This window comes from Eschrichtius robustus, chromosome 14 (assembly GCF_028021215.1).
Source record: "Eschrichtius robustus isolate mEscRob2 chromosome 14, mEscRob2.pri, whole genome shotgun sequence".
Taxonomy (NCBI): Eukaryota; Metazoa; Chordata; class Mammalia; order Artiodactyla; family Eschrichtiidae; genus Eschrichtius; species Eschrichtius robustus.
Window position 1 is genome coordinate 90,113,490 of NC_090837.1, and position 10,635 is coordinate 90,124,124.

Below are 10,635 nucleotides of genomic sequence, written 5' to 3' on the forward strand. Positions count from 1 at the left end.
TGGACTATTATTAGTGTTTCTAATTCTCCCATTCCCTAGCCATCCTTACTATATATTAGTAAGAGATTTTTCTCTGAAATACTCTAATATTGACACTTTTTAACTTACTTGATGTCTATATATTGAGTTTGGAAAACATGAATATTTCAGAAAACTATATAAAAACTTTTCCAATCTGCCTTCTTATTAATTTCACAGCCTCTTATACTACCTCTCTTTTTTAGCTTTGAATCTCCAGTGTGTGTTACAATATCTGGAACATACTTTTAAATAATACTTGGTGTAAAGATGAATAGTTGTGAATAAAAACTTCATAAGTATTAGGCTTGACGTCTGGGCGATACATACGTGTGAGAGTCTGAGATGTTGCTTTTTACTGAGAACATTCTGCCAACAAATATTAGGGTATGTATTCCTGTGCTATGATGAAAATCGCCTGCTCTCTTTTAAAGATTTTTTTTTTAAATTTAATCAAGCAAAAACAGGGAGTGAAGAATTGCCTGAGACAGCATGGAATTCTTTTGCATTAGGTGATCAAGAATGAGATACTCCATTGCTACTAAATAAATAAAATAATACTATTAAATAAAATAAAAATGAATTTGATAAAAGTAATTCTAATACATGCTAGAAGGAAAGGAAACGGAAAATGATAAGGAGAAAATAAGACTGTATCCTTGTGTCCCATGAGTAATTCAAGCTTACAAAAATGAAAGTCAAATATCTAAATACACCTGATGATTCTTGAGTAGGAAGAAGATTTATACAAGGTGAAGAGAGCCCCCAAAGAAAAGTCTCTCTCAGACAAAGACGGGAAACTGAAAAGATTTGCACGTCAAGTAGAGGGCAGTGAGAGGACAAGAAGAGAGAAGGCCTCTGAACAGATGCTAAGTTAGTGTTATTTGGACTTATATATTCAAATATGTTTATACATATATGTATATATACAATATGCATAGAATTTCTTTATATTCATGAAAATTATAGTGCTGCTAATTATAGAAGGTTTATTTTGCTGGGAATCTGGGAGAATATATTCTCAACCCCTAGGGATAACATAACATCTATTCCCTCTTATAATACCAGACAAAAAGCAAAATAATCATAAAAATCCTTAATCCAGATCCTCTTGGACAACCAAAAAATTTTAAGTTCAGTTTTTAAAATGCTCAGGTTTGGGGAGGCTGTTGAATATAATTGCAACATAAGAATTAAACCCATCAAAAGTGAGTTGCTTATAAATTAAAAAGCCCAGAGCGTTCGATCCTGCAGAATATCATAATTTTTGAAAGCGTCATAGTTTAGGTAAGCCGTGATGAGCTTCTAAGGCCAGCATGTTGTAGCAACTCTGACAACTTATAGAGTTGCGATTAAACCCTGGTTTTCAGCACATAATTCCTCTCTTTTTCCTGATGGTACTAAACAGGTAGTGTGTAAAATGTTGAGAACACTTAACCTCTGAATTTCATCGTGGTCATCTGGTAGTTTCTGGTGTGGATCCTTGTGACAGGCACATGCCTCTTACTTCTTAGAGTTTGCACGTGGGGGTATTGGCATCATTCTGCTTACCCCAACTTCATACTCTTTTTTCCTTCCTTTTCTGTCTGCAGTTCCTGACCCTTGATCTTTGTGCTGAGACACGTTCACTACTCTCTGTTGAACAAGATATCCATCCTTAAATACTGGTCTCACTTTTCGGACACTTAACTGCTGAGTAATTTTATACATATCTTTCATTTAAAGACTTTAATTCATTTCTCAAAATTCTGACACAAAGTGAAAAGGTTTTTAATGAAAGAAGGAAAAATTATGAAAGGAAAATTGTGTTGCATACTATGTGAACCCTAGGCATTCAATTTACACTGTTATCCACTACATCATTAAAATAAGTTTATATAAGTAAGAAACACCAATTTGACAGTAAATAAATGCAGATTTCCATATAAAAATCAATATAATGGATGTTAATTGACTAACCAAGGGAGGGGAAAAAAAGACTTGAGATGACAGAAGAGGAAGTGTGGGCATCATTTTTTAGAAGGTGTGATGGATTTTCAGACAGGCATTCCACATCAGAATCAGTCAAGTTTGATGATAATTTTCCTTTCATTGAAACCTTGACACTTAGCAAGAGTTCCAGTGCAGAAAGTTTGGGAATAACCATAGAAAAAGTGGATTCTTTGGGTCAAAAAACTGTGAGATAGATTTTTGTTTGTCTTCTCTAAGTTTAAATTAATATACCTCCTTGAAAGCCACTTTGCATGACAAAATACAATTTCATAGAATGCGTAACTGATTCAGAACTTGTTTTTAATCTTCTTTCATTTTGTGAAAAGTCACAGATTAACTACAGCTAACACAAAAGATAGTTTAATGTTATTTATTTCTATCTCTCTTCAATATATTTATCTTTTTCTCAATGAGTAAAGCTTTCTCACTCAGTTTTAATGTTTATGAAAAACTTTTCTTCACATTGTGGGACTTTTGATTATCCTGTACATGGAATGTTCTCATACATCAAGTTATAATGCAGAAAACAATTTTAGGGCAAAATAGTGAGTAAATATAAAAGTCTTCTCAAACACATAGAGACAGTACACATACAAAACAAACTGAAGAATTGAAAAAGATGGTACATCTTCAACTTTCTTCCTTGTCATACCTGTGACAAACAGAATGCTTTGGTTCTTTCAAACATGGTAAAATATTTGAATTTATTATATATAATATATGTATTATACATACACAGTCTTTAAGAATAATGTTGACATCAATCGGTGTGGTTATCTTTTCCTGCAGTAAAATGTTGAAGATATTATCCTTTTAGTAAATTTCTTTATATTGTGTGGTTGTGAGTAAAAATAGGGTTTTATAACAAAAAATATGTTATCTAAAAAATGGCACATGTTTTCAATAGCTGTTATGACTAAAATTTAACTGAAGGCTAATCCATACTTCCTCTCCTCTCATCTTGAACAAAAGACTGAAGTTCTTTCAGTGTTTGAGAATCCCAGGTCTACTATCTTGTGTATGTGATCACTGGTTGGTTACTTGATGATAAGGTTTACAAACTTCTCTTCTGTAACAGTACTGCACGGCTGCATTCCTAGCTCTGTCCCACATAGTGGTCCAGAGTCCCATTGGTATCTATTATTCCGTTGGATGCGTGCTTGTCTGGTTAGAAACTGAGCTTGAGATTTCATATTCTTTGATCAGAGGATTGCCATAAAATTAATTTGGCATCTTTGAAGAACACTCTATAGTCCTGAAGAAAAGGTAAACCTTGGTTAAGTAAGCAAGAAAAATAGTTAATCAAAACTAATAAAAAGTTTGAAAATTATTACAGGAATAAACAATACGACCTCCACTTAATTTAGAACGTTGGAGCTAGTTGGTAGCTGATAAAAGTGAAGAAAAACATCAGCTTTATATCTTGCGCACACCTATCCCACCTATCCCACATCTATGTCTCCTTGTCCATATCATGGAAATAATTTAAACATAATGAAATAAACTAAAGTTTATTAAAATGAGGAATGTACTTTTGTTAATAATTATCTTTCTTTTGGGACTTCCCTGGTTGTCCAGTGGTTAAGACTCCATGCTTCCACTGCAGGGGGCACGGGTTGGATACTTGGTCGGGGAACGAAGATGCTGCGTGCCGCCCTGCACGGCCAAAATCATCATCGTCATCATCATCTTTCTTTTTTTTTTTAATTTTATTTATTCAATTTTGGCTGCGTTGGGTCTTCATTGCTGCGCGCAGCCCGGACTTTCTCTAGTCGCGGTGAGCAGGGGCTACTCTTCATTGCGGTGCACGTGTTCTCATTGCGGTGGCTTCTCTTGTTGCGGAGCACGGGCTCTAGAGTGTAGGCTCAGTAGTTGTGGCGCACGGGTTTAGTTGGTCCGCGGCATGTGGGATCTTCCCAGACCAGGGCTCGAACCCGTGTCCCCCTGCATTGGCAGGCAGATTCTCAACCACTGCACCACCAGGAAGGTCCCATCTTTCTTTTAAAATAATAAAAATAGTCTTATATATTTCATCTAGATTTTAAATTATTGTTCCTCTTGGTAAAATCTCCTATTCCATCTCTGTGATTTCTATTAATGGATATCATGACAAAATTGAGGAAATGAAGTTAATTACCCATAATACAACATATATAGGGGTTTCATTCCTTGACTCCTAAAGTGATGTTCTCAATTGTTTTTTGCTCTCTCAAGGTAAGCACTTTAAATCATTATTCATAAATAATTTAGTAACTTAAATGAAGCAGACACCTTTCTTGACTTTTTAAATAGTATCTTGTTAATTGGCATAAACTAGATTACCCCAGAAATAAATAAGAATCTTTATTCTAACTGGTGTTGGATTACAGTTAGTTTTTATGAATATATATTTGTTGCTTTGTGTGTCAATTTCCAAAATAATAACAAAATCCTTTGCATTATGCATCTTCTGTATGTGCTTTTTTAAAGCATGTGTTGTAATTTTGGCATTATTGTAAGAGATGTGGTTTCTGTTCTGATGTTTTATAAACTTGTGTCTAAAGCATCTTTCTTCTATCAGAAATCCCTGCCACTGCAGATGAGACATATATCTTCACTATCTCACTGATTTTAAATGATATGCTGTCACTTAGATGATGATTGCCTCATCTCTGTCATCTACTATGCATGACATTCAAAATTATTGCACACTTTGTAAGAAAATAAAAGAGTTGTCACAGAAATTTTAAAATGAAAATATTTGCCCAGAATTATTATTATTTTGTGTGTAAGAAAGAAAATGCTGCTGAGGATTGCTCACAATAGGGATCTGATCTGGCATAATTTCTGCCTTACAGGTACGGTGTTTTTTCATTGTTCTTTTCTTCCCCTGAATTTATTTAAGATTGAGATTTATGTATCTCATTGTCTCCTTGATGTATTCAGTTTATAGTCTATAGGGGAGATTTTAAAATTTTAACATGACATGGGCTCTCACTGGTGAAAGCAGACAAAGCTGCAAACAATCACAATGTTCAAACAACTGAACAGCGCCTTGGAGATGTGATAACAACTCCCCCTCCATACGTGTAGGAGATGGTGTGTGTGTCCTGCCCAGGTCCACTCCACAGGCTGGCATACCCATACCCCACCTGCTGTCAGCATTACAGCTAATGGCCCACACAGCTATCCCCTTCTCTGGAGAAGTGCCTGGGGCTTATAGAACACCCTTGTTGTTGGAAGGATTTAATTATTATTCCTAGTTCTCTGAAACACATATTATTCATGTTATTTATTTCTCCCTTGATGGCTTTTGGCAGTTTCTGTCTTTCAAGAAATTGGTCCAAATCATCTAAATATCAAATGTGTAGGTACAGAGTTTTTTATACTATTCCTTTAATCTTCTCATGTCCATGGGATTAGTAGTGATGACTCCTTTTTCATTTCTGATTTTGGTAATTTTTTTTTCCCCACCTCCACCTAGAGCATACGTTTTTGCTGTGGAGACGGCTCTGGGCATGTTTCACAATTATTTTTACTCTTTCCCTGTGGGGCCTTAAAGGGAATTTTCTCAGATTTTCACCATGAGAACCTTGTGGAGTTCATGGAGGGAGAGCCCAGGAAAATGTGGGGTCTCCCCTAAGACTATGTCTATAGGAGTTTCTTACTTTCATGCTAGTCCGCAATCAGCTTCCATCATTTTGTCAAAATGACCACTTATGTGTTCCCAGCAGGTTATTGCTTCAGTGGCTTCCAGTTCGGGTAAGCAGATTTCAGCTGAAGTGTCCCTATTGGTACACCTGCTTCTCCAGATTTCAGGGTGGTCCTTTGCCTTCCAAACTCATTGCTCTGATGGGTATAAGAAAAGTCACTTACTTTCAGTTTGTCCAACTGTTTCTGGTTCTCATAATGAGAGAGACAGCTTCCTAGATCTTTACATGTAGTCGCTGAAACCAGAAGTCTTGAGCTGTTTTTCAAGCAGAACAGTTCTCCTTTTGGAAGACATGACCATTCAACAGAATCCAAGGGAGTCTGTGTTGATTCTCCAATTCAGTGTTTCTGGAGCCTCCACATACTACATACATCTACCATCATTCTGTATGCTGAAGCACATGCCCCAAGGAGTAGTGCAGCTTGTACCACAGCTTGAAGCTGTTGCATTCCTTTCCCTTTCCCTGGCTTCCATCAGTTGCTAAGTACATCTATTCCATTATACGTTAAAAATAAAATAACTGCAAGGTAGTTTCTTATTGCTACTGTAACTTAATTTGCATCTTAAAACAAGAACAAAATTATTATTTTACATTTCCAGAGGTCAGAAATTCAAATGGGTCGTATTAAGACTAAAATTAAGGTGGTGATATCAAGATAAGTTCCTTTCTGAAGTTTTAGGGGAAATTTTTTTTCCTTGCCTTTCTAACCTCTGGAAGCTTCCTTCATTCGTTGACATGTGGCTTTTATATCAGTCTTAACTCTGCTTCCATTCCTTTAACTCCAACTCTTCTGCTTCATCTTTTTCTTATAAGGACTCTTTGAATTACATTGAGCTCACACTGATAATCCAGGTTAATCTCACCATTTCAGAGGCTTTCATTTAATCACAATAAGTAAGTCCCTTTTGTCATGTAGGGTGATGTTCCATAGGTTCTAGAGATTAGGACAAGGACTTTGGGAAGGGAGCATTATTTTGCCTACCACAGTAGTTACTGGATCTATAGGATTCGCTGAATTGTGCCCAAACTCCATTTATCACCTGTTTTTTTTTACTTCCATTCTCATTATAAAACCACAATGGATTTTTAGGTCTCCTATTGTCAGCTCCACATCAGTCCCTGTATTCAGCAGACTGTGAAAATCTGGGAATTCTCTTTTCTTCAGTGACATTTACCTTGGTGAGCAGCTTTAGAATCTCTTTGGGAAGGAATGTGCACTGAGTGTATTTATTATGGGTTTGCAACATCTCACTTCAAGCTGATCTGGCCTTTTCTTCATTCTGGGTCAGTGAACTTGACTTAAATCTGAAACTGAGTAAGAGGTCATACTTTTTCGTTGTAGTGACTGACTCATTAACCTTCTCTCTGCCAGTTTTTGTTTTTGTTTTCTTATATAAATCAAGCAACGCTGTCATTAGCTATTTATCTATCTCAATGCTAGTGACTTCAAGACCTATCAGCTACTACCATAAATTGTTGCAGGTCAAGAAATCCTGCTTCCCATTCAGGCCTGGCTGCTCATTTTGAAATTATGTCCACCTTGACCCTACTGGTAAATGATGCATTTCCCCTCTGTCATTCTGGAACAGGGACAGATGGCATCTTTCCCATTACTATTTGAGAGCCTACTTCTGTGACAGAATATCTGGCCTACAGAGGTAAACTATTTCTAAACCCCTCAGGAATCCTGGTGCCTTCCTCAATGGTGCATTGTTTCTTGCTTTAATAAAAATAGGGGGTTCCTTGGCCCATCCAAATAAATATATCAGATGGTGGGTTCTCAGGCCAAATATGATAAATCAAGCCTGATAGTCCCACTTTCTGAAGTTGAATGCTCCTTTATTCGACACTGATGTAAGGCAGTTCTGATTTCTCTATTTAGTTTATAAGGACCTTCACTCACTGGGTCCATGTTTTCAGTAGCATCCAGCAAACTCCTGGTACCAGCTGCAGGTGTCTTTTCCAAAACTTTCATGAGTGACTTCTCCTCCTTCTCCTCCTTCTCCTCCTTCTCCTCCTTCTCCTCCTCCTCCTCCTCCTCCTCCTCCTCCTCCTCCTCCTCCCCCTACATCCTACTCCTAGGAGTAGTCTAAGCCTCCTCCTCCTCCTCCTCCTCCTCCTCCTCCCCCTCCTCCTCCTCCTCCCCCTCCCCCTCCTTCTTCTTCTGTTCTTCTTCCTCTTCTTCCTCTTTTCCTTCTTCCTCTTTTCCTTCTTCTTCTCCTTCTCCTGCTCCTCCTCCTCCTCCTTCTCCTTCTCTTCTTCTTCCTCTTCTCCTTCTTCTTCCTCTTCTCCTTCTTCTTCCTCCTTCTTCTTCTTTCTCCTTCTCCTTCTTCCTCTTATTCTTTCTTCTTCTTCTTCTTCTCCTTTTTTTGGTGACTAGGCCATTTCTTCCCAGAGCAGGGTTTATTTTTCTCTTCTCTGGCTAAACTGAGCTGCAAGTGCTGGCTTATAGCAACAAGGGACAAAAACTGATAGATTTTGAGGAGAACAAAGATCTTTCAGAGGGCACCTACTTTAAGTGAGATTATGTGGTCCATAGGCAAGGAATGTCTATGCTTCTATGACAAGGAGAAAGGATATTTCAGGGAAATTTGGGAATTCAACATGTTCAGACATCAATGTGTCCTGTAAGCTGTAGACTTAGAAGGCAATTTTATAAGCTTCTAACTGGATACTGTGTAGAAGGAAGAGAAAACCACACACTTAGGCTTCTACGAAAATAGATTTTTATATAGATTAATAAAAAAATAAATAGCATTTGGAGAAAAGTTACTCTAAAGAAAAAGAAAATATCCCAGTGATTGAGAAGGGATGCATACATCTGATGATACATTTCAATAATAGAAAAATAATTTAGAATCATTTATTCAATCTTAAAAATAAACACTTCAACATATCCTTTGTAAAAATCAAAATAGTCTTTTACATAAATCTTAGACACAGAAGAGATCTGTTGTTCAAGATGTAGAGGAAAGTGAATAGATATCAAGCTTAATTCTAAGTTTTCCTAGGTGGATACTAGATGAATTTGAACTTATATTTAACATTTTAATTGATGTAATTAAGGAACATCTTTAAAGGAAATAAGAGGACTATACTGACTGGAAGAATCACCCTTCTCTAAAGTAATATTATTTAGAAATAATTCAATAAAAACATTTTCATTTTGTTAGTTCAACCACCATAGAGAGAAGTTTAGTCATCACATTTGTTTCAATGCTGTTTAAAGACTGAAAACTTTGCTAGAAATTTGAGCAAAGAGAGTCACAAAAGTATTTAACAAAAAAACTACTTTTGGGTTAAGCAAAACACAAGTAGTTATCAGGCAGCAATATCTTGAGAAGGCCAAGGACTTTTGCAAATGCTGATAGGCAAGAAGGAAAAAGTGCTTGGTTACTAATTTATTGATCCACATACGCCTTCTTCTTTCTTTTTTGTGATTTTTTTGGTTTCTTTTATTTTCTAACTGCATCAAACTTTCAAAATTTCTTGGATTTTGTAATATAGACAAATTTAGTTGAAATTTTCAATACATACATTATACCATTATATTTAGTAATATATTTATATGCAATTAAATATCATAATTTAAAAAGTATTAGTTTTAAAAATTCCTAGCAGAATAACATAAAATGCAAGAAGCTTATTAGTCACCAATCATCATATAATCACGTCAACATTTTTCAGCCCCATTTTAGTTAATAAATAATGACTAATTGTTATTTTTCTTGTCTATTGGAAATAACTGGTAACACCAAAATTCTACAAATAAAAACATCTGAAGCAATCATCATCAAAATGCCTGCATATCCAGGGTATTAATTTTCATGACCAAGATATTTAATTTGCATTATTATGGACTGGAATACCTAAGACAGAACTGAGTAAATTTGACTGAATCTGATTTAATTCAATTATAAATTTTAAAATACTAAAATTTTAATCAAAGTGTACTGCCAGTAGTAGCCAGCAATATTTTAGGTCAGATTACTTTCTGCCTTTTATTCTGTGATAACAGCATTTATTTTAGTATTTCTTTCAAAATCATCTTGCTTTGTCATACTTTCATTTGTTGGAAGAGCATTTAGTATGATCCATCAAGATTAATGCTATGACAATGACTTATTTAAATTTATTGTTCTCAGAAGAGAGTTTAAAAGACTTTAGTGATTTGTACTAAGCTACAGTTAAGCAAGGTAACTGTGTTATAATTTGTCCTATAGTAATATAGCTTTGCAAACTTGAGTGATACAGTATAAATGAGGAATGTACATTACTGGTTGAAGGTATATAAAAATCCGGCAACCTAAGATTTATTAAGATTCTTAATCTTTAATAAAATAAAGAGTAAACAAGTTATTATTCTGGATGCTATTACCAAATGTCAGATTTAACAAGGGAGACATAGATGCTTAGGAGGATTTCCTTGATTTCTGCCTTAATCATTCTTTTCTGCTGTGTCTTTCTCCATATTCTCCCTAACCATCATTACATTCGAAGACTCTGCCTCTAATTTTTATATGTTCTTTGCTACATTTTCTTTCTTTGTGATATTTCACACACCAAGAGTTTCACTAGCATTTCTTGCATGATGAATTATACATTTACACATCTGGTTCTCTTGGGCTTTAAATCCATATATTTACTACCCTAGTAGAAGTTCTTTCCTGTTCTTTTACACATACCTTAGAAGTCTCCTGGGTTTTTTTTTTCCCTCCTTCAAATATTACCTTTTTAGTTCATCCTGCAAAAACAAAACACATCAGCAGATTAATCTTCTTAAAAGTATAGTCCTGTATACTCTCTGTTTAAAACCCTTTTATAAATCTTAATGTCCTTAAGTTTAAATAGAGTTATCTCAGCAAAGCATTTAACAGCCTCCACAATCTACTTCCAACCCAGTCTCTGAAAATTGTTTTGTGATTCTCTCACA